The sequence below is a fragment of the Neovison vison genome, chromosome X (assembly GCF_020171115.1).
Source record: "Neovison vison isolate M4711 chromosome X, ASM_NN_V1, whole genome shotgun sequence".
NCBI lineage: Eukaryota > Metazoa > Chordata > Mammalia > Carnivora > Mustelidae > Neogale > Neogale vison.
In genome coordinates, this window is record NC_058105.1 from 127,685,857 (window position 1) to 127,708,430 (window position 22,574).

Sequence of the window (22,574 nt, forward strand, 5' to 3'; positions counted from 1 at the left end):
TTTGATTCTCGGTGCTGGCGTGAAATCAAGCTTTGCTTGACCTTGACTTTGTATCAGTCTCGCTCCTTTAATCACTGCATTGTTGGAGCACCCGGATGCTGTGAGAAAACGCGAACGTTGGTGCAGGGATGCCACACGTTTTTGGCTTCAGAGGTGGTGTTGAGGAACAGCTCACCATGGCAAATCTTGTTAAGTGATAGTCTTGCTAAATCCACTCCCAGTGCAATACTGGGAGAGGAACAAGAAACAGCAAAGGGTTTCCAGAATCTTCCACATGTCTGCATGCTGACCAGTAGATCCCTTAATTCTTTGCTGAACTTTATAAAATATAGCCAGTCGGGGGGTGTGCCTGGTGGGCTCTGTCAGCTGAGCATCTGCCTTCAGCTCAGGTCGTGATCTCCGGGTCCTGGGATTGAGTCATGCATCAGGCTCCCTGCTCATCAGGGAGCCTGCTTCTCCCTCTCCTTCTGCCCCTCACCCCTGCTCATTTTCTCGCTCTCAAATAAATAAATCCTAAAAAAAAAAAAAAAAAAAAAGAAAGAAAGAAAGAAAAGAAAGAAAAATCCAGTCGGTTTTCCTTGAGAAAGTGGGAATTAGAGGTTTTCTGCTGAAGAAGTTGAATCAAACATTCTTTCCCAGTATGCCTTCTGCAAGTCTCAAAACTGTAAAGTCAACAAAGTACACCTTTTTGAGTCAAATGTACAGTGTGTGCAAATCACAAGAACTTTTCCTAAAGCATTACAATAGGAAAAGTTTTCTATCACAAGGGAGCATTTTGATACAGCTATGCCAATAATAATAGTCGTTATATATTCTCTGTGTATGTCTATTTTATGTGTCATCGTAAGCTTCCCAACCAGTCTTGATTTTTTTTCTACCGTTTTGCTGGCCCCAAATGTCAGTAATTCTCAGGTTGAGAATCTCAGCATGGGCGACTTGAAAACTAGCCCCTTTTGTGTTGTGTTGTGTGTGTGTGGGGTGGGTGGGTGGGTTTAATATTTATTTCTTGGAGAGAGGGAGAGAGAAAGAGAGCATTAGGGGGGACGGTGGAGAAGCAGAGGAAGAGGGAGAAGCAGACTCCCCACTGAGCAGGGAGCCCGCTGCAGGACTGGATCCCAGGACCCCAGAATCATGACCTGAGCTGAAGGCAGATGCTTCACCAACGGAGACACCCATGAACCCTGAAAAGTAGCCACTGTTAAGATTCTAGTTTTGGGGGCACCTGGGTGGCTCAGTCAGTGGCTCAGCTGACCAGAGTCAGCTCTGGTCTTGGTCTCAGGGTTGTGACTTTAAGCCCTGAGTTTAGCTCCATGCTGGGCATGGAGCTTATAAGAAAGAAGGAAAGGAAAGGAAAGGAAGAAGGAAGGAAGGAAAGAAAGAAAGAGAAAGAGAGGGAGGGAGGTATGGAGGAAGGAAGGACAAAGAGAAATAAATAAATGCATAGATAAATAAATAAATTGGTAAATCCTGGTTTCTGCCTTGTTCCCCTTTTCTCAAGATTTTGCTATGTTGGGCACCTGGGTGACTCAGTGGGTTAAGCCTCTGCCTTTGGATCAGGTCATGAACTCAGGGTCCTGGGATCGAGCTTCACATCGGGCTCTCTGCTCAGTGGGGAGCCTGCTTCCTCCTCTCTCTCTGCCTGGTTCTCTGCCTACTTGTGATCTCTCAGTCAAATAAATAAATAATATCTTTTTTTAAAAAAGATTTTGCTATGCTGTTTCTTATAGGAAGAAGAGTAGAAAGCATAAGTGGTCTTTATGAAAAGAGCGAATACATATTTGCAATGCAGTGTTATGAATTCTTTAAGCTGAAACACCTATTCCTGCATACCACGTATTAAACAGGGCCATACAATTTCAGAAATGGTGCAGAGAAGCCCAGTGTAGACAGTCCGTGCAACACATCTTTGGGGAGAAATAGAAAAAAGAAAAATAACAGTAAGACTATTCGTTCACCCTTAGTTGTCCAAGTTGAAGGTCTTCTTTCTGAATAACCATCAGTAGGACAATAAACAGAAGTTACTTGGTCGGGTAGGGAGCTGAAATGTTCCTTTGAAAGAAGTAACAGTGAGTTGTAGGATACCCATGATGAGATCCCTCCTGTCATTGGTAATAACAGAACAAAGAAAACCCTCTTTGAAATGAGCATTTCCTGACTAGGAGGCATGTTAGTTTATGAGAGAGAGAAAAAAAAAGTCAAGTTGGGGAAATGTCCTGTAGATTTCCCCGGGTGTGGCATTCAGCATCTCGTTACTACATGGCTTTATGACTGACAGCGGGCAGAGTTGTATTTTTATACACACGTCTTTCATTCCCTCCAGGAATGAAATGAGTCCAGGAGACTCGTTTCGGTTCACAATGTGACATGTCTGAGGACCATGTCAACAGTTCTAACTAAGGATTAGGTCATCACATTTTGGATCAAGATGCACAGAAAAACACAAGAAATAGCGCTGTCCAGGAAAACGTTGTACAGAAGAGTGGAAAGGAGCAGGAAAATGGAGATGGTTGAAAACGTTTATTCTAAGGGCACCTGGGTGGCTCTGTGGGTTAAGTGTCTGCCGTCAGCTCAGGTCATGATCTCAGGGTTGTGGGATCAAGTCTCCCATCCGGCTCCCTGCTCAGCCAGGAGCCTGCTTCTCCCTCTGCCCCTCCCCCTGCTCATGCTTTCTCTTTTCCTCTCTAATGGATAAAATCTTAAACAAACAAACAAAAAAACATTCTCGTGCCAACTGTGGTCATTCTCAGACACACCCTTGATGACCCAGTCAGCTGGCTCAGTTCTGATTAGTTCACTTTTCTCAGCAACCAAATAGCATTGGCTATTGGCAGCCAATCCACGATATCTTACTACAAGTATTTCAGTGATTCGAAACAGTAGCTCCACTAGTCATGCCTACATTTGGGGAGGATTTGCGGCATTTAGCCAAATACATTCTGGTTGAGCAAAATTGAGATTTGGACATTTCTGAGGGGTGTGTGCATGTAATGGGGGTGGCACCTTCCCTGATAGGATTATGCAGCAGCGTAGGTACAATGGAGAAGGACCTTCCAGAGTATTGTTGAATCCAGCATTCTCACCAGGTCAGAAGGCTGGAATAATGCACGTGTTCTCATCCGAAAGATGGAGTCGTGACAATACTTAATGACTGCTTCCTTTCCTTAATAACAGTGATTCCCTTCCTGTTTTTTGTTTTTTCAAATCAAGATCATAATTGTAGTTCTATTTATAGGCAATGGGCAGTAATGCCACTAAATGAGAATTCAACTTGGGTAGATAACGGCAGATAATGCATCAGCAGTTTACTATAGAATGTATGTGCGTAGTCTAGTGATCTACAGCCTAGCAGAGGGGTCTGGTGGTGTGAGATTTATGAGCATTTCTGTCTGACCCATCTAGGCATTGGTTTTCTGAAGTAGACATCCATTTTCCATTGTTTATGATCTTCTAACTGGTGTACGCAGCTTCCTGGTATCTCATCTAAACCATGTTAGAGTTCCACGTGTGACTAGGGTAAGAATTCATGTTAGGATCCATGTTACAATCCATTATTATTACATTAGCATATATTCCCTGTTGTTTGAAGAACCTTGTTCTTCTTTGGGTTCCATTCAAACCAAGACTTTGGGTAGTTTTATTATTATTATTATTTTTTTTAAGACTTTGAGTAGTTTTGATTAGTCCACTTCTATCAGCATCCTTGGGAGTTTGTTATTTTAAGATATGCCCTCTCCATGGATGGAAAAGGTTTAATAAAAAAAAAAAATTTTAGCTCATAGCGCATGGTAAGTAGACAGATACACAGATAAGAGGTTGAGTTCTTCTATGTCATGCTATCTTCATCTTGACTTTCAGTTATAATTAAAACATTGCCTCTGGGCTTGGGATCTGAAACCATGGACTCTACGGCTATCAAGTATTGGTATATTCCAAGCTATGTATTTCATGTTACTATTTAATTGACAATGGGGTACATTTCTCATATAAGACACAGTGGTTCCTTCCTTGGATGTGAACATATGAACAAGGAAGGTGGATCTTTATTCTGTAATGTCCACACCCAACTCAAAAAGGGTCATCAGCCTAAATGGAAGAGCTGCATTATTATAAAACTCCTTGAAGAAAACATGAGTCTTTCTTCATCACCTCGAGTTAGGCAGTGCTTTCTCAGCAATGAAGCAAAAAGCACAATGACAAAAGAAGACAGAGAAAGCTGGACCTCATCAAAATTAAAAATATCTGCTCTTCAAGAGACACCCTCAAGAAAACGAGAGCACAACTTTCAGACTGAGAGAAAAGAATCCAAAGCCATGGATCCAATAAGGGACTTTATTCAGGATAGGTGAATAGCTCAATAACAAAAGAATAAATAACCAAATTAAAAATGCAAATGGAAATTGCTCCCCAAAAAAGATGTGTGGGTGGCCAAGACTTACATGAAGAGATGCTCAATATCATCGGCCATCAGAGAGATGCAAATCAAAACCTCAACAAGATACCATGGGCATGCACTAAGGTGGCTGAAATAGAAACCATGGGGGAGAAACAAGTGTGGGTCTGGATGAGGAGACACTGAGACTCTCTTATATTGCTTGGAGACATAAAATGGCACAGTAGTTTTGATGAAACAGGCTGGCAGGTGTTCAACATGTGAAACCTAGAATTACCATGTAGTTCAACAGTTCCACAGCTGGGTGTCTACCCAGAAGAAACAGGAAACATTTGTCCACATGACACCTTCTTGTGAATCACAGCCATCATTTGCCAGGGCCAAAAGGTAGAAACAATCCAAATGCCCATCAACAAAGTGTGAATACAGACCAAAGTGGTCCATCTATATGTACAACGAAGTATTATGTAGTCATGAAAAGGCATGAAGAGCGCATATACACCACAAGTTGGGTGAATTTTGAGGAAAAAAAAAACCAATCATTTAAAAAAAACATATTGTAAGGGGATTAGGGAGTTCTTGTCTGGTAGGTGCAGAGTGTTAGTTTTACAAGATGACTAATTCTGTGGTTGGGTGGAGGGAATGGGTGTCCAACAGCATGACTGCATTTAACGCCACCAAGCCATACCCTTAAAATGGTAAACTTGGTACATTTCACATTATCCATATTTTATCACTACTACAACTAAAATATCAGCATGTATACGAAATGCCTGGAAAAGGGGAATCTATAGAGACACAAAATAGTTGGGTGGTTGTCTAGCCCTGGGGAACAGGATGAGAGGGGAGGAATGGGGAATGATGGCTCGTAAGCATGAGTTTTCTTTCTGCAGTGATGGAAACATTCCAAATGACATGGGGCAGGGTGCGGAGGTGACTGCATGACTCTATAATATATTTAAAGTCATGGAAATGCACGCATAAAATAGGTCAATTGTAGGGTATCAACAAGGGTGTTATAAAAGCACCTTGATATCTAAATTTATTAAATCATAATTGTCCATCCTTCTCACTGTGCCTTTAGTAGTTCATCCTTGGCTGTCGTTTCATGGACGAGAAACGTTTAGTATTGCATAAAAGGGAAAAGGAAGAGGAAAACTTGAAGACAGGACTACACCAGTATGGGAAAAACCCAGTAGGGTTGGGCCAGATGGCATCATGCCTAAGGAGCTGAGAGTCAAAATCAGTTTACTGAGGACCAGGAGCAAGAGTCTCCCTGACCAAGACCAAACCATGATACATCCTAGGACTCAAGGTCCTACAGAGTGTGAATTTTGGCTTCAGTTAACTGTATTTTAACAAAGATGTTGAGCCTCGAGTTCCGGCCACTTGAGTTGGACAGTAGAGTTGTTGAGTGTGACTTCAATACTGGCTCCAAAATTTGTGCACCACAGGCGTCTGCCATCCCTAATCTCTCCACCTCACGAGCACACAATAGTGGGGATGGGAAGATGGTGTGCGTGTCTTCGATGTTACGGTAAAAACTCAGTGACCTTACATAACAATAACCAGCCCCGTGTCTCAATACCCTTTTCCTTTTTATTATAAAGATGGACTCACATGCCAACTTTAGCTGCCGTTCTACATCCGTTAGAACGGTACTTCCGGTCCGAGAAGCCTTTCATGGTGTCCTAGAAACCATCCCATCTTTCTAGGTTTGCTTAAGGTCAGCGCTAGGTACCGTGTGTGGGCGAGCGGCCACTTTTGCCGTCTCAGACGCCCGTGAGGTGTATGATGGGAGTTCTCTATTTTTGTGTCTGTAACGTGGCCGTCATTCACCATGTTTGCGATTCCTCTTCTGATTTAGAAAAGCGTCGCTGGTTAAATTTGGACAGATCATTGCATTTCCTAAAATTGTCTTAGCATCTTATCAGTCATGATTTTTCTTTTATATGTTGCACACCAGGGTGTTTCACTCTCAAATCCTTTTTTGAGTTCTGCGATATTTGCCTTGTACAGTTGCATTCAGCAGACGGTGGCGCATTTTTCTATACCAAAGGGAGGGGGGAGAAAAATCCCCACCAAAGAAAATTGGGCATTTTGGGTTACACTCAATTATTTGAGGGTTATTTCCCTAATAACAGGATTTTGTTAAGAGTTCGGTGCACCTGCTGTTTGTTCCCTACTTGAAGTCATAATCCTGTTTGTGACATCCCTATCATCTCCATGGCAACCAGTTGTGATTCAACAAATTGAGCATTTTGATGGGGACCAAAATGAGAATAAACACATGGTACAGGTAGAGGACATAAACTTTCAAAAAAAAAAAAAAGGGTTTACAAAAATTTCAGTACTTACTTTTTTTTCCCAAAGATTTTATTTATTTGAGAGAGAGAATACAAGAGGCAGGAGAGACAGAAGGAGAAGCAGGTTTCCTACTGAGCAGGGAGCCTGATGCAGGGCTCGATCCCAGGACCCCGGGATCCTGACCTGAGCCAAAGACAGACGCTTAACCGATTAAGCCACCCAGGCGCCCCTCAGTCCTTACTTTTTTAAAATATCAAGATATCCTGCTGGAAATATCCGTGCAATCATGCTTCTCATCAGCCACAAACTTAGTCCTAAGCCGACGTATAGATACAAGTTAACCTGAAATAAACTAACTCACTTAGGGCACCTGGGTGGCTCAGTTGGTTAAGTAACTGCCTTTGGGCTCAGGTCATGATCCCAGAGTCCTGGGATCGAGTCCCACATTGGGCTCCCAGCTCTATGGGGAGTCTGCTTCTCCCTCTGACCTCCCCTTCTCATGCTCTCTCACTCTGTCTCTCTCTCTCTCAAATAAATAAGTAAAACCATAAAAAAAAATACAAACTCACCTATAAGACCGGTAACCGAACTGCCATTTTGATTTCTCCAAATGCTACCTGTAAAAATTTGTAGGTGGTGGTTGTGTGGCTTTATGTTTCCGAAAACTGGCATTTCCCTGCCAAGCTGTTGGCAGAGGGAGGTGTCTGGCCTTTTCTAAGGGCTAGAGGACATTGAAATCTATATTTAGCTCATTTTCTAATCACAGTGAACAGGTAAGCACTTTCCCCAAAGTCATATCATTGGAAATAACATGGCTCTGATTTTCATTTTGATTTTGTGACTCGACATGCTAATTGTCTTTCCAATGCTCCAAGGCAGCTACTCAATTGGGCACAGAAAATACAGATCCCGAAAGACGAAGGTATCTTTTCTGACCCTTCCTCCAAATGTTGCTTCTGAGACATGGTTAGGTTTCCCCCACCCCTGGTTTTTATCATAATGTTTTGGAAAATGACTTTTCCCCATGACTAAAGTCTTGAGATTTTTCCTACTCAGTATTTTATAAAAGTGAATCTCGGAGAGAAAACGGTGAGCCAGTCTCGCTGATGGTCACGGACATCCTATACGACCCTCACAGACACATGCGTCCAACCTGATTGAATATTTTCAGAACACTTGGATGCCAGCATTAGTCATTACCACACATTCGTAGGAATTCAGGCCAATCAATTATTTCACCAACCCTGCCATATGCATCAAAAGATCAATATGTGGCCAAAGTCATTTATCAAAACGCTCTAAGAACACCAAGTGACAGGCTATATAGAGGAAGGGAGAGGGAATTACACTTTTAGTGAAAATTATTGTTAGGGCTTGAACTGTATCCCCCACCCCAAATTCATATGTTGAAGCCCTAGTCCCCAGGACCTTGGAATGGATCTGTATTTGGATATGGGGTCTTTAAAGAGGGGGTTGAGATAAAATGAAGTTGTTAGTGTGGACCTCGATCCAATAGGGTCCTTTTGAGAAGAGATGCGGATACAGACATGCACAGAGCGACGGCCATGTGAGGACCGGGGAGAACATGGCATCTACAAGCCAAGGACAGAAGCCTCAGGAGGAACCTACCTTAGACCCCCCTGGATCTCAGACTCCCAGCCTCCAGGACAGTCAGAAGATCAATGTTTGGGACCCTCATGAGTAAAGCCTTCTTACAGCAGCTTTAGGAAACTAACACAGCAGCCAGTGTTATTTTTTAATGACCTGTATAAACTTTTCTGTTCTTTTCTTCATTCCCTAGATGGGTATTTTAACTGACGAAAAGCAATCATTGTCCCCTGTGGTCACAACAGGGATTTCGGAAAGACGTGACTAGAAGGGCAAGCAGGTGGGTTAGAGGACATCTTTCATTCCATGAGGACTCTTTTGAGTGTCTAAAATGCTAACCTGTTCACATTGTCTTCTGCCAAAGTCTTCTCATCTGAACTTGTGATCAGACTGTCTTGTGTTGAGAAATTGGCCGCTGGCCACCCCACACTCGTCTGAGCAGAGACCACCTGGACGTGAAAATTTCAGCTATGAAAAGGACACCAGAAGCTCTGCTTAAATCCCGAAGAGCATTTAAAGTTGACCCTATTTAAAAGCTTTGTTGTCTCCCCAGGAACATTTTATCATTTCAGTGCCATGTTTCGAGGGACAGGGATGAGGCAAGCTTGATCCAATGGGGTCTATGTAGGTCATTTGAAACCTTTTAGACTCTATCCTAATGTTAAAAATAAAAGCCATTTTTGAAGGATTTTAACCAGGGTAGCAGCACACTCAGACTTCCTTAAGGAGAACGCATAGGAGACAGGCACGAGGAAATTTGAGAGACCCACTGAGGGGTCTACTGCAATAGTCCAGGTAGGAAACACTGGTCTGAAGCTGACTGGCTGCAGTAGAAATTTAGAAAATGAAAAAAAAAAAATATATATGTATGTATAGAGAGAGTGAAAGGAACACACAGACAAACAAATGCACACACACACACACCTATTTGGATATTAGAATCAACAGTGACTGTGTGTGGTAAGTGAGGAAAAGGGAGAGGGGACCTGGTGAGGGGAGTGAATATATGAATCGTGTAGAACCTCTGAGACACACACACGTGCCCGACGTTTGGATGCCAGGGCTGGCACTCTGACAAACAGCCATGTCCACAACAACAGCCAAACTGTGGAAAGAACCAAGATGCCCTTCAACGGACGAATGGATCAGGAAGATGTGGCCCATATACACTATGGAGTATTATGCCTCCATCAGAAAGGATGAATACCCAACTTTTGTAGCAACATGGACAGGACTGGAAGAGATGATGCTGAGTGAAATAAGTCAAGCAGAGAGAGTCAAGTATCATATGGTTTCACTTATCTGTGGAGCATAACAAATAGCATGGAGGACAAGGGGCGTTAGAGAGAAGGGAGTTGGGGGAAATTGGAAGGGGGAGATGAACCATGAGATACTATGGACTCTGAGAAACAATCTGAGCGTTTTAGTAGGGAGGGGAGCAGGGAGATGGGTAAGCCTGGTGATGGGTACTAAGGAGACCACAGATCGCATGGAGCTCTGGGTGTTATACTCAAACAATGAATCATGGAACACTACATCAAAAACTAATGATGTAAAAAACAAAAGTAATGATGTATTATATGGTGACTAACATAACACCGTAGAAAATGAAAAAGTAAATTTAAAAAAAAGAGCTGCAAGGCCTTGGAGAAATTCTTGAACCTTTAGAAAATTCAGTAAAATGAGAAAAATAATAAAATACATATGGCATAAAAAAAAGGAGGAGGAGGAGGAGGAGAAGAAGGAAAAGAAGGAGAAGAATAAGGAGAAGGTGGAGAAGGAGAAGAAGGAGAAGGAAAAGAAGGAGAAGAAGAAGTAGGAGTTGTAGGCAGGTATTTGGACCCAAACCTCTAGGCTGAAATGATGAAAGGGGCCAGGAGTCTCCTTAAAGCAAAATACTAGAAGGAACGACATGGACATCTCACATGTGAGTTCAGGAGGTCAGCCTGGACATCCTCCAACCTGGTGTCAGGCCACATCTGCTGATGCCCTCTTGATGATGTTGATACTTCCAACCAGATTTACATACATCATGATTCTGAGAAATGGGTACAGTACAGGATTAACAAATTGAATTAAAGCATGTGTTGGAGAAAATTCTACCTCCAGCCAAGCAGATGTGATGCCTCTTGAGCTCTATAGCTTCATAACGTCATAGTATTTTGACAGGAAATGGTTATAGGACTCTTGGGACGAGAAACTAAGAAGACTTCCTTGAAGCATGACAGACCATCCCAAGTTCACGGTGGAAAATCCTTACAGGTGTTCAGACCTTCGTGGAAACTTGAGTGAATCCACAATGGGAATGTGCTTTTGTCCAGAGTTTATGAGGAGGGATTGGAACACCCCACACAGTGCTTCAAAGCCCACAACTTCAGGAAATTAGGTCATGACAACGCTTCACGATGTAGGTCAGGTAGGAGCCATCAAAGCTCTATTTTAGTTTCTAAGGGAGCGGCAGTAGGGCATACGGAGAGATTTCTTTCTGTAGCAGCTATTGTCCTGGGTAACTTAGAGCAGAGTGGATTTTCCAGTGTGTCCCTGGTAGATGGGAAGCCTTTGGTGAAATAGCAGGTAAATCCATTTTCGCCACCGTGCTTTGCAGAGACGCAAGGGCACGTAGCATGGCTTCAATCTACCCAACAACTGGGAAGTGATATAGTAGGAAACAATTCCGATGGATGTTAAGAATAATCACCGTGTATTTGTTCCAGCACATACCCACATTAGAAGGAACGTTTCTAGAAGTTGAATGAAATTTTTAATTTCCTTTTGAGTTGCTAATAATCATGAAAACGAGTATTTTATGGAAAATATGTTGTACGTGCACGCTGGCGAAGGATCTCGATGACGGGATGTGCACGTACGAAAAGCCCTTCGACAAGACAACGAACTTATAGAAATTATTTATTTCTAAAATGTCTACCTACGGGGGTGGCTGGCTGGCTCAGGTCGTGATCGTAGGGTCCTAGGATGGAGCCCCGCGTCGGGTTTCCCGCTCAGCGGGGAGCCTGCTTCTCCCTCTCCTGCTGCCCCTCCCGCTGCTTCTGTTCTCTTTCTTCCTCTCATATAAATTAAAAAAAAAATTTTTTTTTGTTTTAATGTGTGCATCTCCTTTAAAAATTTCATAAAATACAGAAATAGGAGAAAGGAAGCAACACTGGCCCACTTGGAAAAGATACAAGGTGAGAGCGTCTGGATGTCTGGATGGCTTGTCACAATGTATCCAACTTATGGAAATTTACCAAGATGGATACTTTTTACTTCCCTGCCTTTTGGGGTAGTATCCGCTGTGTGGCAACCTGTTTATTCATCCTCTTCTCAGACATTTTGTTTCCTGTTTTGCTTCATTACGGATAAACCTGCTTAGAACATTCTTGAACGAGTCCTTTTGGGGACCATGAACTTTTCCGGTCTTGTATGTAAACGTGCAGCAGAGAATTGCTTTCCCCAAGCACCACAGTACATTTGACCTTCCAGAGTAGCTTTGCTGTTGACTCTCCCACTAGGAATATATTCTGTTTTGTGTTACGGGTTACTCTTTGTGTGCCTTTCTGGGGATTAACTGGATCTTTTTGAGTATTCTGTTGTATCTCCTCTTTTGATGAGATAGTTCGGTATTTTGTGATTGCTCTATGGGAAGAATCGAGCTCACCATACACTTTTGTAGGGTCTACTGGCTAAAAACGCTTCTTCCCTTTTTAATGATCACACATGAAAAAGTTGTCTATGTACCAACTTAACATTTTTCATTTCATCTGTTGGTCAAGAAAACCCAAACTATATCCCACTTGATCTTTGAAGGAAATGGTTGCCCATCTCTATCCTAGACACCCTATATCTGCACTCTCCAATATGGTCATCATTTGTCATCTGTAGCTATTGAAATACCTTAAAATTAAATAAAATGTGAAATTCCATTCTTCAGACTACTCCCAGATTGACTGCCCTGAATCCACATGGGGTTCATCCTGGATCCTAGCTTCAAACTTACCACAGGCCCTTTGCATGTACTCGCTTTCTGCTCATTACGTTTTCATTGCTCTGCAAATCACCTCTACACTGACTATCTCAGAAAATATTCTTATAACTTTTGTTTTAAACAGTGAACACTTGTTAAAAGAAACTTGAACAGATAGATACTAAAAATATATATATTTGAGGGGCACCTAGGTGACTCAGTCAGTTAAGTGTCTGACTCAATCTTGGCTCAAGCCTTCATTTCATGGTCATGGATCACTGGGCATGGAGACTACTTTTTAAAAAATAAAAATGTATTTAAAAATTTAAAAATACATATGTTTCAAAAATGCATACATATTTTTAATGTCCCCAGATATTTTTATTTTTATTTTTTTTCCAATTTATTTATTTTCAGAAAAACAGTATTCATTATTTTTTCACCACACCCAGTGCTCCATGCAAGCCGTGCCCTCTATAATACCCACCACCTGGTACCCCAACCTCCCACCCCCCCCCAGATATTTTTAGACGTTAACTTGCCATTCTCTCCTTTTTGCATACCTGGGTTCGATCCGACTCTCTTCCACAACATCCCAAAGACCTTCTATTTTTATATTTTATATTTTTTAATACTTTGTACCATGCCTTGTGGAGTAGGCCCCGCGGAAAGGAATGTCTCAGCCTTCACTTATCTGAGAATGTCTTTCTTTCCCTTTGGGTTTTTCTAGGAGGTTTCCGCTGGATATGTAATTCTAAGTTGACATTCTTCATTCATCACCATAAAGACATCTTTCTGCCTTTGGCTCTCTCTTTCCTTCTGGTGGAACGTCAGCTGTAAAGCCAAATGTCATCTGCGTGTCTCCAGCCAGCTTCAGGACTGACCTCTGATCTCGGGTGTTCAGCCTTGGGTCTGTGAAACCCTTTAGCGCCGTTTCCTTTGTGTGGACTGAAAGGAGTCCATGTGTGAGCTTCTCCAGACACCATGAATCTGTGCCTGGCCACCTTTGGTGGATTTTAGAAAGCCCCAGATACAATCTCTCTGAATAGTTTCCGTGCCCCATTTCTTGTTCCTTCCTTTCGGATGCCAGTGTGAGGTATCCAAACTATGGTACAAAGAGAGAAAGACAGAAACCATGAAACAGACTGCCAGAGGTCCGCAAGACAATACGTTCGCTTTCATCGGATTAACTTAACTGTGGACGTCAATTTGTTTGAAGACAGGATGATACCTTCATGCTCAGTAGGGCTTGGGATCTGGGTCTGGTGCAAAGCCAGAGCACTGTCTCTGGACCTCAGGCAGGTGTCTGTTTTCTGAATCAGAAAACGGTATTCTGACTTAAAATGTTTGTTCTTGGGGCACCTGGGTGGCTCAGTCAGTTAAGCACCTGCCTTCGGCTCAGGTCATGATCCCAGGGTTGTAGGATCGAGTTTCCCATCAGGCTCCCTGCCCACCAGGGAAGGCTGCTTCTCTCTCTGTCCCTCTGACTCCCCGCCCCCCCGCTCATGCCTTCTCTCTCTCTCTCAAATAAATAAATAAAATCTTAAAAAAAAAGAAAGAAAGAAACATGTTTCTCTTGCTTTGATTGTCAAGATGAATGGGATGTTCTTTCTTGAAGGAGAAGTGTTGGTCCTAGGAAGTCTATTTGATTCTGGGGTTTAATTAGCTGGGAAGTGGATTCTATTCTTCTCCTAAAGAGTTCACCCAAATATTCATTACCTGGCGCGAGATGATTTCATGCACGTGTGCCTTTTTGTATGCCTCTCCACGCGTCTCTTTCGTTTTACTCCTCAGTCTCTGTATGTTTGTTCTGCTATCACGCGGCTTGAAAAATTGCAGATTTGTGGTTGCGATAATTCATTCTCTCTCTGTGTGTCCCCTCATGGCTCTTCTGAAGCAGATTGTCATGATTCTTCCAGATGATCACAAGAAAAATTCTGTGAACAGCGACATAACAAATTCCATTGTCATTTTCATTAACTTCGTGTCAAACCTAGATTTGCTTAAAAAAATGTTTAAAAAAAACATTGACTATATTGAATGATCCCACCCAGAAACACACTGCCTTTCTTCTTTAATTTCAGGGTTTTGTTTTTTTTTTTTTACGTTGTTCAGTAAATGTTGCATTTTTCTCCCTGGGTGGCTCAGTGGGTTAAAGCCTCTGCCTTCGGCTCAGGTCATGATCTCGGGGTCCTGGGATCGAGTCCCGCATCGGGCTCTCTGCTCGGCAGGGAGCCTGCTTCCTCCTCTCTCTCTGCCTGCCTCTCTGCCTACTTGTGATCTCTGTCTGTTAAATAAATAAAATCTTTATAAAAAAAAAAAGAATTCCTTTAAAAACAGACAGACAAACAGAACAAGAGAAAACAGAGACGTTATTCCAACAGGGCCCCGTGGGACAGGTCTGAATGCCTACGGCAGCCTTGATGAAAAGGACTTCTGGTTTCTGGTCTCCGTTAACTGTAGCGTACTTATTCTAACTCCTCTTGTGGTCGACCATCTCGTCTGCTTTTCACCTCCCCTTCCAAGCCCCTTGCCCGATTCTCTGCCACCCCTCTCTTCCCTGCCTAGACTTCTTTGCCTAGACTCAATGGAATTTCTTTCTTATATTCGCACTGAATACCTAATCCCACTTGTACATTTTCCAGAAATAGAGAAAAGGTTTTTTTTTTTTTTACTCCATTGTACTTTGAATATTAAATACTCTAATATGCATTTTAATAGGAAAATTTCGAGGGTCTGGTAATATACAACAGTCGGCATGTTCCTGACAAATGAAGAAAAATGGATATCGGGAGTCACTCCGTGACCTTGTAAAATGTTGAAAGGGCAATTCTCCCCGAGTTCGGTACTAAAGATGATGGTTGTTAAGGTCTTCCAGAAACACTGTTGAAGAATACGTATTGTGCTATTTTGCATTATTGAAGGGTATTACCATGCACAGAACGTGAGCTGAAAAGATGCAAAATAATAACCAAAAAAAAAAAAAAAAAAGAGAGAGAGAGAGAGAGATTTACCAAAGTCTGCAGGACTGTTCTCTACCTCCTAGGGTTGGCATAGGACACGCTTGAACGTGGGTATCAATTAGAAACCACTGTGTAAATGTGTTCACTAGATCTTAACTAATTAGAGGCACATGAAATCGCCAGCATTCACGGGTCGGACCTAGCACAGCTTCTCATGCCATGCACGTCCCCGAAATGTGAGTATGGACAACAGCAGCCCGTCTGCAGACAGAGAGACTGGGCTGGCTTGTGTTGTAACATAGAACCATCTTAAAAAGGACCCCAAATCCTCTTTAAATTAATCCTACATTTAAAAAAAAAATGTAGGATGAACACCCCCGTTGTCGGAGAACACATATCAAGATTTTTAGGCAAAAATATATTTTTCTTTCCTGCAGAAGTCCCACAAGGGGTGAACGGATATGGTTAAGACAATAATCTTGCCCACCAACGGCAAAGACGTTAGACGTCATTAGTTCCATATCACAGAGAAGAACGTTGGAGGGTAAAATTGCAGTCAGAACACGGGCATCAATCCTAAATCCGTGTGGCCATATCTGAACATACGGGGAGACCCTCCTTCCTAGCTGTGCAGGTAGGGGACCTCGAGGCTGGGAGAGACCTTGATCGTGTGGAAGGGGCTATTTTCCCCTATTTTCCTGTCCTTGACAGTCGAATTCCTTCCTTCTGCCCGTGCTCATCCGTCTTGGCTGTGTCCTTTTCTCTCTTTCTACTCCCGGGCCACCACCCGTGGCTCGAAGCTTGCTACCATTTGCATATGGAAACTTGCTATCCCTGAACCTCGTGGGTTCATGGACGTACCCAAGAGCCACATCTCTCTTTGGAGTCTGGAAGTCCAACCTCCAGTTATCCCCAGGGCCGGGCTCCCTCCGAAAGGCTCGAGGGGAGAACCGCCCCTCGCCTCTTCCTACTCCCTCGCTCACGGCCGCATACCACCAGTCTCGGCGGAAGACATTAGACGTAATGAGTCGCCCATCCCAGAGAAAGACGGGCTCCCCGAGAGCGTGAGAAGACGTGCTCCCCCAGAGTGAACTCTGCACACACCTTCTGCAAAGGGCCTGGGAGTGACTGTTTTAGACTGTCTGGGTCCAAAGACCCCAGAACGTGAAATGCACTATTGTAGCATGAACGCAGCCATAGACCACACACACACACACACACACACACACACACGGGCCTGGCTCCCATCACCAAAAGTCTTTACAAAAATGGCGGCACGCTTGAACCACAGTTTAGGAACCCGTAGTCTTGAGCAGGAGGAAAGCCCTGCACACTCATAGGCAATGCCCTGGTGGACACGTGCCTTCCAGGTCATTCCTCAAACCCTCCCGAGGGACGACATTCTGAAGAGGGAGGCCAGAAGGATGCTTCCCTCCAGCCGCCTCCCACCCAACAATGCTCAGGGGAGCAGAGAATGCAGAACGTCCCTTACTGTTAACCCTATAAAGAAAATCACTCCAATCTCTCTCTCTCTCTCTCTGCTTTCGTGCCCCCTTTGTGCCGCAGGCCCGGAGAGCTCACCGTGTCCTGGAAACATCCCTTTGGCAGAGAGCAGGGTCCCCCAAAGCAGAGAGAATCGAGTCTGAATGTGAGCTCGGCCCTGGAACGGCCTCCCCGGGTCTGGCAGGCAGCCGCCCAGCCCGCCTTTTGTGTCCGCGTGCTTCTGATGGACAGGCGCCCCGGTCCCGGGACCCAGCTCCCAGAAAGGGACGCAGTGGGGAAGGGGGACGTTGCTAAGAGTTCTCCCAACCTGGACGTGAAGGACACACATGGGGGGGGGTGTGGGGAAGGAAGAGTTCATTAAATGTGCAAGAGAGAATAATACCCAATTACAGCAACAAAGAATCTGCTGTTTTGCAGTCATCCTAATTAATCAGAAGCCCCGGAGCCTCGGGGACAGCGGCCCATGTCCCCCTGTAGCGTTCGTGTTTGTTCTGATTTCTGCTGCGGATGCCTGCTCCCCGCTTTGCCCATCCCAGAACTCTCTGGGCGAGTGATTCAGGGGCAGGTCCCCCTATAAATAACAGGCTGTGCCCACAAGAACAGATCCTCTTGTTCCTCCCATGGAGGCGACTTCTCGGCTCCTTCAGGGTCGGTCGGTGCAAGGGGAAAGCCACAGAGAGACGACCGAGGCGGGGAAACGGCACGGCCTGTGTGGGTTCCAGAGGGTCGGCCCGCCCCACACTGAAGACACGAGGCATCTCAGAAGGGGACCTTATTTGGAAATAGGGTGCTTGCCGGCGTCATTCGTTAGGGATCTTGATCAGAAATCACGGCTGGTTTAGGTTGGGTCTCGTCTAATGCCCCGTGTCCTTATAAGAGGACACAGAGACACACAGGAAACGCCCATGTGAGGACAGAGTGGAGATGACACACCAAGCATTGGAACCGGCCCCCGGAATTAGGAACGAGACAGGGGATCCTGCCCTGGAACCCTCACGGGGCGCGGACGTCTTGATGTTGGACTTCTGGCCTCCGGAGCTGTGCGGGAAGGCGCCGCCTTGTCTGCACCCACGCAGGCCGCTGTGACTCCCTGGGAGCCGGCAGGAAACTTGCACAGGCCTGCAGGCTTCCACGGTGCACGATGCCAGCCCTTCCTCCCTCGTCCTGGCAGCCAGCGGGCATTCCCGGCCCAAGAACTGGAAGCAGCGGCGAAAGCAGCAGCAAACCACGAGAGGCTCTGCTTTCAACGGAACGTGCTTGCCCTGGAAAAGTCACAAAGACGGCCCCGACCCCCACCCCACCCCGGACGCTGCAGGAGACCCTCGAGTCATCCACGCATCGGCACCAAGCGTGGAAAATGTCCTCCGGGGCTGGCAACGCGCGAGGGCGGGTGGGCTTCTGGCGTGTTTTCTGTCCCCGCAAAAGGAGGAAGACGATGGCATGCCGCACCCCCGACGGGGAGCAGGTTCACGGCACCAAAAAGAAGCGTGCCTTTTTCACAACCTTTTTACTTTTATTATTTTGGCCTGGCATCGCGGGTCTCCAAAACAGCCTTCATTCCTGCCAACCTTGCACGTCGAGGTCTCTTATTCCCTTTGTTAAAAAAAAGAACCAAGACCAGGGCCGTGCCTCCCCAGCCCAGAAGGGCCCCCCCGCCCCGTGTTGTGCCGTTTCTGGAAGTGTGGCCGAGGCGAGCAGGGGGGATGGGATGGAGGGAGAAATGGTGTCGTCATCAAAGGGCATCGGTGTAGGGATTCCATGTTTTCCTCTTCCTCCCCAGGGCCACACGGGTGCGAGCTGGCGGTCAGCGGACCACATGGGAACATGTGGCCGTGCCAAGTCTCCCCTAAGATGAATTCGTGCATGTGGCTGGGGAAGGCTTTTCCCTACTGTTTCTTCACTGGCTGTGCTGGGTTAACGTGGGCTCATACCCATGGAAGCCCCCGGCCCCCAGGACCTCAGAATGGGACTGTATTTGGAGATGTTGTCTTTTAAGATAGGAGTCCGGTAAAATGAGGTCACGAGGGAGGGCCCTGATCCCATAGGACTGGGTTCCTAGGAGGAGACAGGAGGCACCAGCCCCAGCCCTGCTTGGATCTCAGGCTCCCAGCCTCCATGACGGGGACACAGTCCACCTCCCCATCTGGCCGCCGTCATATGGCATTTCTGGCAAAGTAATACATGCATGAGAAAAAATTAAAAAAAAAAAAAAACCCAAAACAAAAATACTTCCTATCCCTTTCTTAATAAGGATGGGTTTAGGGGCACCTGGGTGGCTCAGTGGGTTAGGCATCTGCCTTCAGCCCAGGTCATGATCTCAGGGTCCTGGGATCGAGCCCCGCATCCAGCTCTCTGCTCCCCAGGGAGCCTGTTTCTCCGTCTGCCCCTCCTCCTACTCATGCTTTCTCTCTGTTTCAAAAAAATAAAATTTTCTTAAAAAAAATTAAAAACCCATAGAAAAAAAACCTTAAAACCCTTCCCGTTGACATCCTGCAAATCACTTTACACACACAACATTATTTCTAACATCTTCCCAAATCCCTTCATAGGATAATTTAAATTCACACCTGCTCTTTCTTTCCTTTGGGAAGAAATGTGTTCCCCGCTGCTGAAACCAAAAGAAGAAACCCCAGTTCCTGCTGTCGGGAACATTTTAGTGAGAGAAAAAGACCAGGTTCGATTTCGTTTTCCCTTTGCAAAGGGAAGAAGACCCTGGGGGACCTTGAAGTCAGCCATGTCAGGAGAATATTATCATGTATTTGATCTCAAGTCCTTGCTGTTGACCCAACTGGATCTGACACGTTTTGGGGCACTTACCAGTCTCACCTTGAGTTCCCCAAACTGGGCATCGGAGACAAGAATTGTGGTGGTTTATTGAGGACGTGATTGATCTTAGCAAGCACGGTGCAAAGTGTGAGGGAAGGCAAGCCCGTGGCTTCAGCGTGCTCTGTAAGAAATGACGGCAGCTGGAGGAACTTGTGACAACACACACTTACTCTCTCACGAGTTCCTCGGGGTCACGCGTCCAGATCCTCTGTCTGGAATCTCCCAGGCGGTCAGCAAAGTATTCTTATTTCTAGCTCCAGCAACCGTGGTGGAATTCAGTGCCTTTTACTTGTGGGATGAAAACCCCAATTTTCTGGGTACCTGGGTGGCTCCGTGGGTTAAGCATGTGCCTTCGGCTCACGTCATGGTCTCAGGGTCCTGGGATCGAGCCCCACGTCAGGCTCTCTGCTCAGTGGGAAGGCTGTTTCCTCCTTTCTCTCTCTCTGCCTGCCTCTCTGCCTACTTATGATTGCTCTCTATCAAATAAATAAATAAAATCTTAAAAAAAAAAGAAAGAAAACCCCAATTTTCTTACTCAAGCGTGGGCAGGGACCACTCTCGGCTCTGTGAGACTTGCCTGTGGTTTCTTGCCATGTGCCCCAATAAGCGGTTCCCACTGTGGCTGTCTGGTTTCTTCCAAGACAAATGATGTGTCGCTTTCCGACTTGACAACTTCTTCTGATTAGGCCAGGCCCACCCAGGGTAACTGATTGACCCAAAGGTCAACCGACAAGTCTCCTCCTCAAGGGAGTGGCATCAATTGTGGCCACAGGTCCTGCTCACTCTCAAGAAAAGGGGCCTTCCCATGTCGAGGTACACCCACCGAGAGGTATCTTGGGGTCCATCTGAGAAGTCAACCTCTCACGCCAACAAGAAGTGTTAATGAGGGGTTCCCGCTGCGGGCGACTGGGCTTCAGTCAGGCTGGAGACCACCAGACGGGCTCGGGATGGCCATCTCAGCCCCTCTCCAGGGACAGGAATCTGGAGGACATGTCTGCACCTGTTCCTCAGAGAAGGTGGTGGTTGGGGTCTGTGCGTGTGCAGAGGACACGGCCCTCTGCTCCCTCCTTGTCTGGTTTGCCCTCAAACTAGCCAGCCCCGTCGATGGGCTGGCTTCCTGGCGCGCCCCGAGGAGCATGGAGGACACGGCCTAGAAGCTTATGTTTTGAGCTCTCCCCTTCAAAGAGACAAATGCCTCCCACGGATCTTGGTGCTTTCATGCCGGGACAAAATTCAGGCTCTGTGCGGCTGAGGGACACGGGACACTGTGCACGTGTCTGTCCTCATCTCCCTCCATCTCTCTCCTGATGCACCACGACCTTGACCTTCAAACGAGCGTGTCTCCTCCCATCTCTGCACCTTCCCCCCCACGCCATAAATGCGCCAACATTCACAGCGTTAACTGCCGTCCTCCTGACATTGGCTGTTAAAGCGACACCACTGATGCCCACGTCCCCCGGATGTTTCCTGGGTGTCCTTTGCCCCGATCAGCACAGCCAGAATATGGAACCTTCCCTCCGTCCCCCCAACCCCGTCCTTGCCCTCCCCCAGCCTCTTTGCTCAATGGATATTTGGACATCTTCTCCCCGTGGAGCTGCTCCAGACGGCCTCTCCGTGCCACAGCCCGTGCTGCTTGCCACCGTGACCCCCCGGCGTTCAACACCTAGCATGCCTCGAACTGGGGGGCCTTGAGGTTAGCTCCCGCCTCGCAGGAGCCCCTCTGTTCTGTTCCCAGAACGAGGGCTGTTGGGACGTCCAGGCTCTAGCTCCTGGAAGCCTTCTGCAGAGCGGCCATGCCCGAGGACAGCCTGATTCCTCTGACCTTTGCCGGCCTCCATGCTTTTAAAGAGGCATGACCATGGCTTTGAACATTCCGTCGAAAAGGTTTCCTTCCATCCCGAGATCAGACAGAAGATGCCGTCTCCCAGAACGGTGTTGCTGGAAATGACTTATATGTGTCTCACGAGCAAGGATCATTCTCTGAGAAACAACGGGGGTGAAGGTCGAGAGTCCGTGTGCATACGCAGGCTTCCCGGTGGCAAGAGGAGAATGGGGCAGAAGCCATCACTCTGGGCTTTCTGAGAAACACAGCGACACCTGCCTCTACCTTCCCACAGATCCACGAAGCATCAGGGGAACGTGTTTTCTCACAAAGGAAACCGAGGGCGGGCACACAGATCCCAGGACGGCCCTGCCCCTCAGCTGTGCACACAGACAAGACACAGTGTGAGTGCTTTTCAACACTCTGTCTTGCAAATAAAATAAAATAAAAAAATCTTTGGGGGGAGAATATGTCTCCGTCTTAATATCACCATCATGATTTGGAGCCACAACTTTTTTAGGGCGCCAGTGCCCCTTTCCCCAGGCTGGTACAGGCCGTGACACAGGCTGTCTCGACACCCACCGGCTGTTCACCGAAGGCTGTCTCTGCTCAAAAGCTAACCAATGGTTTCTTTTTCCAAAAAGTAGAGACCACGTCCACTTCTTTGTTGCTTTTATGAATTCAAGCCAGCGGGCACTTGCGTTCTGGAACACTGGGGAAATCATTGGGGTTTTTTGGATTGGATTGATTATAGTATTGTTATAATAATATAGGTTAGATATGGTGATCGTATTCTTTGAATGACCCCGGACAGCCTCGTTTCCAATCAGCTCCAGGAGTCAACACTGGGGGTGTGCGTGAAGATGCCCGACCCACGATCTAGCGGGACCTTGCCCGGTCTCTTTTATGGCCATAAACTGTATTAACATCAGCAGCCGTCAGATGGGCCCACGTCAGGAACCAGCCCCCTCACCTGGAAAAATGGCACAAAGTAGTAGGACATGAATTCACCTGCTGTATGACCCGAGTTCCCGATGGCTATTTTTACATCTACAGATTAGCCTATTACCGGCCATATACTAACAAGCATGAAAAGACTCAGGACATATTTTATGTGTTTTACAGGGGAGAAGAGAACACATTAATAATGGTTAGTTACCAGAACAAATAGTTCTCTTTCTGGAAGAGGTTTCA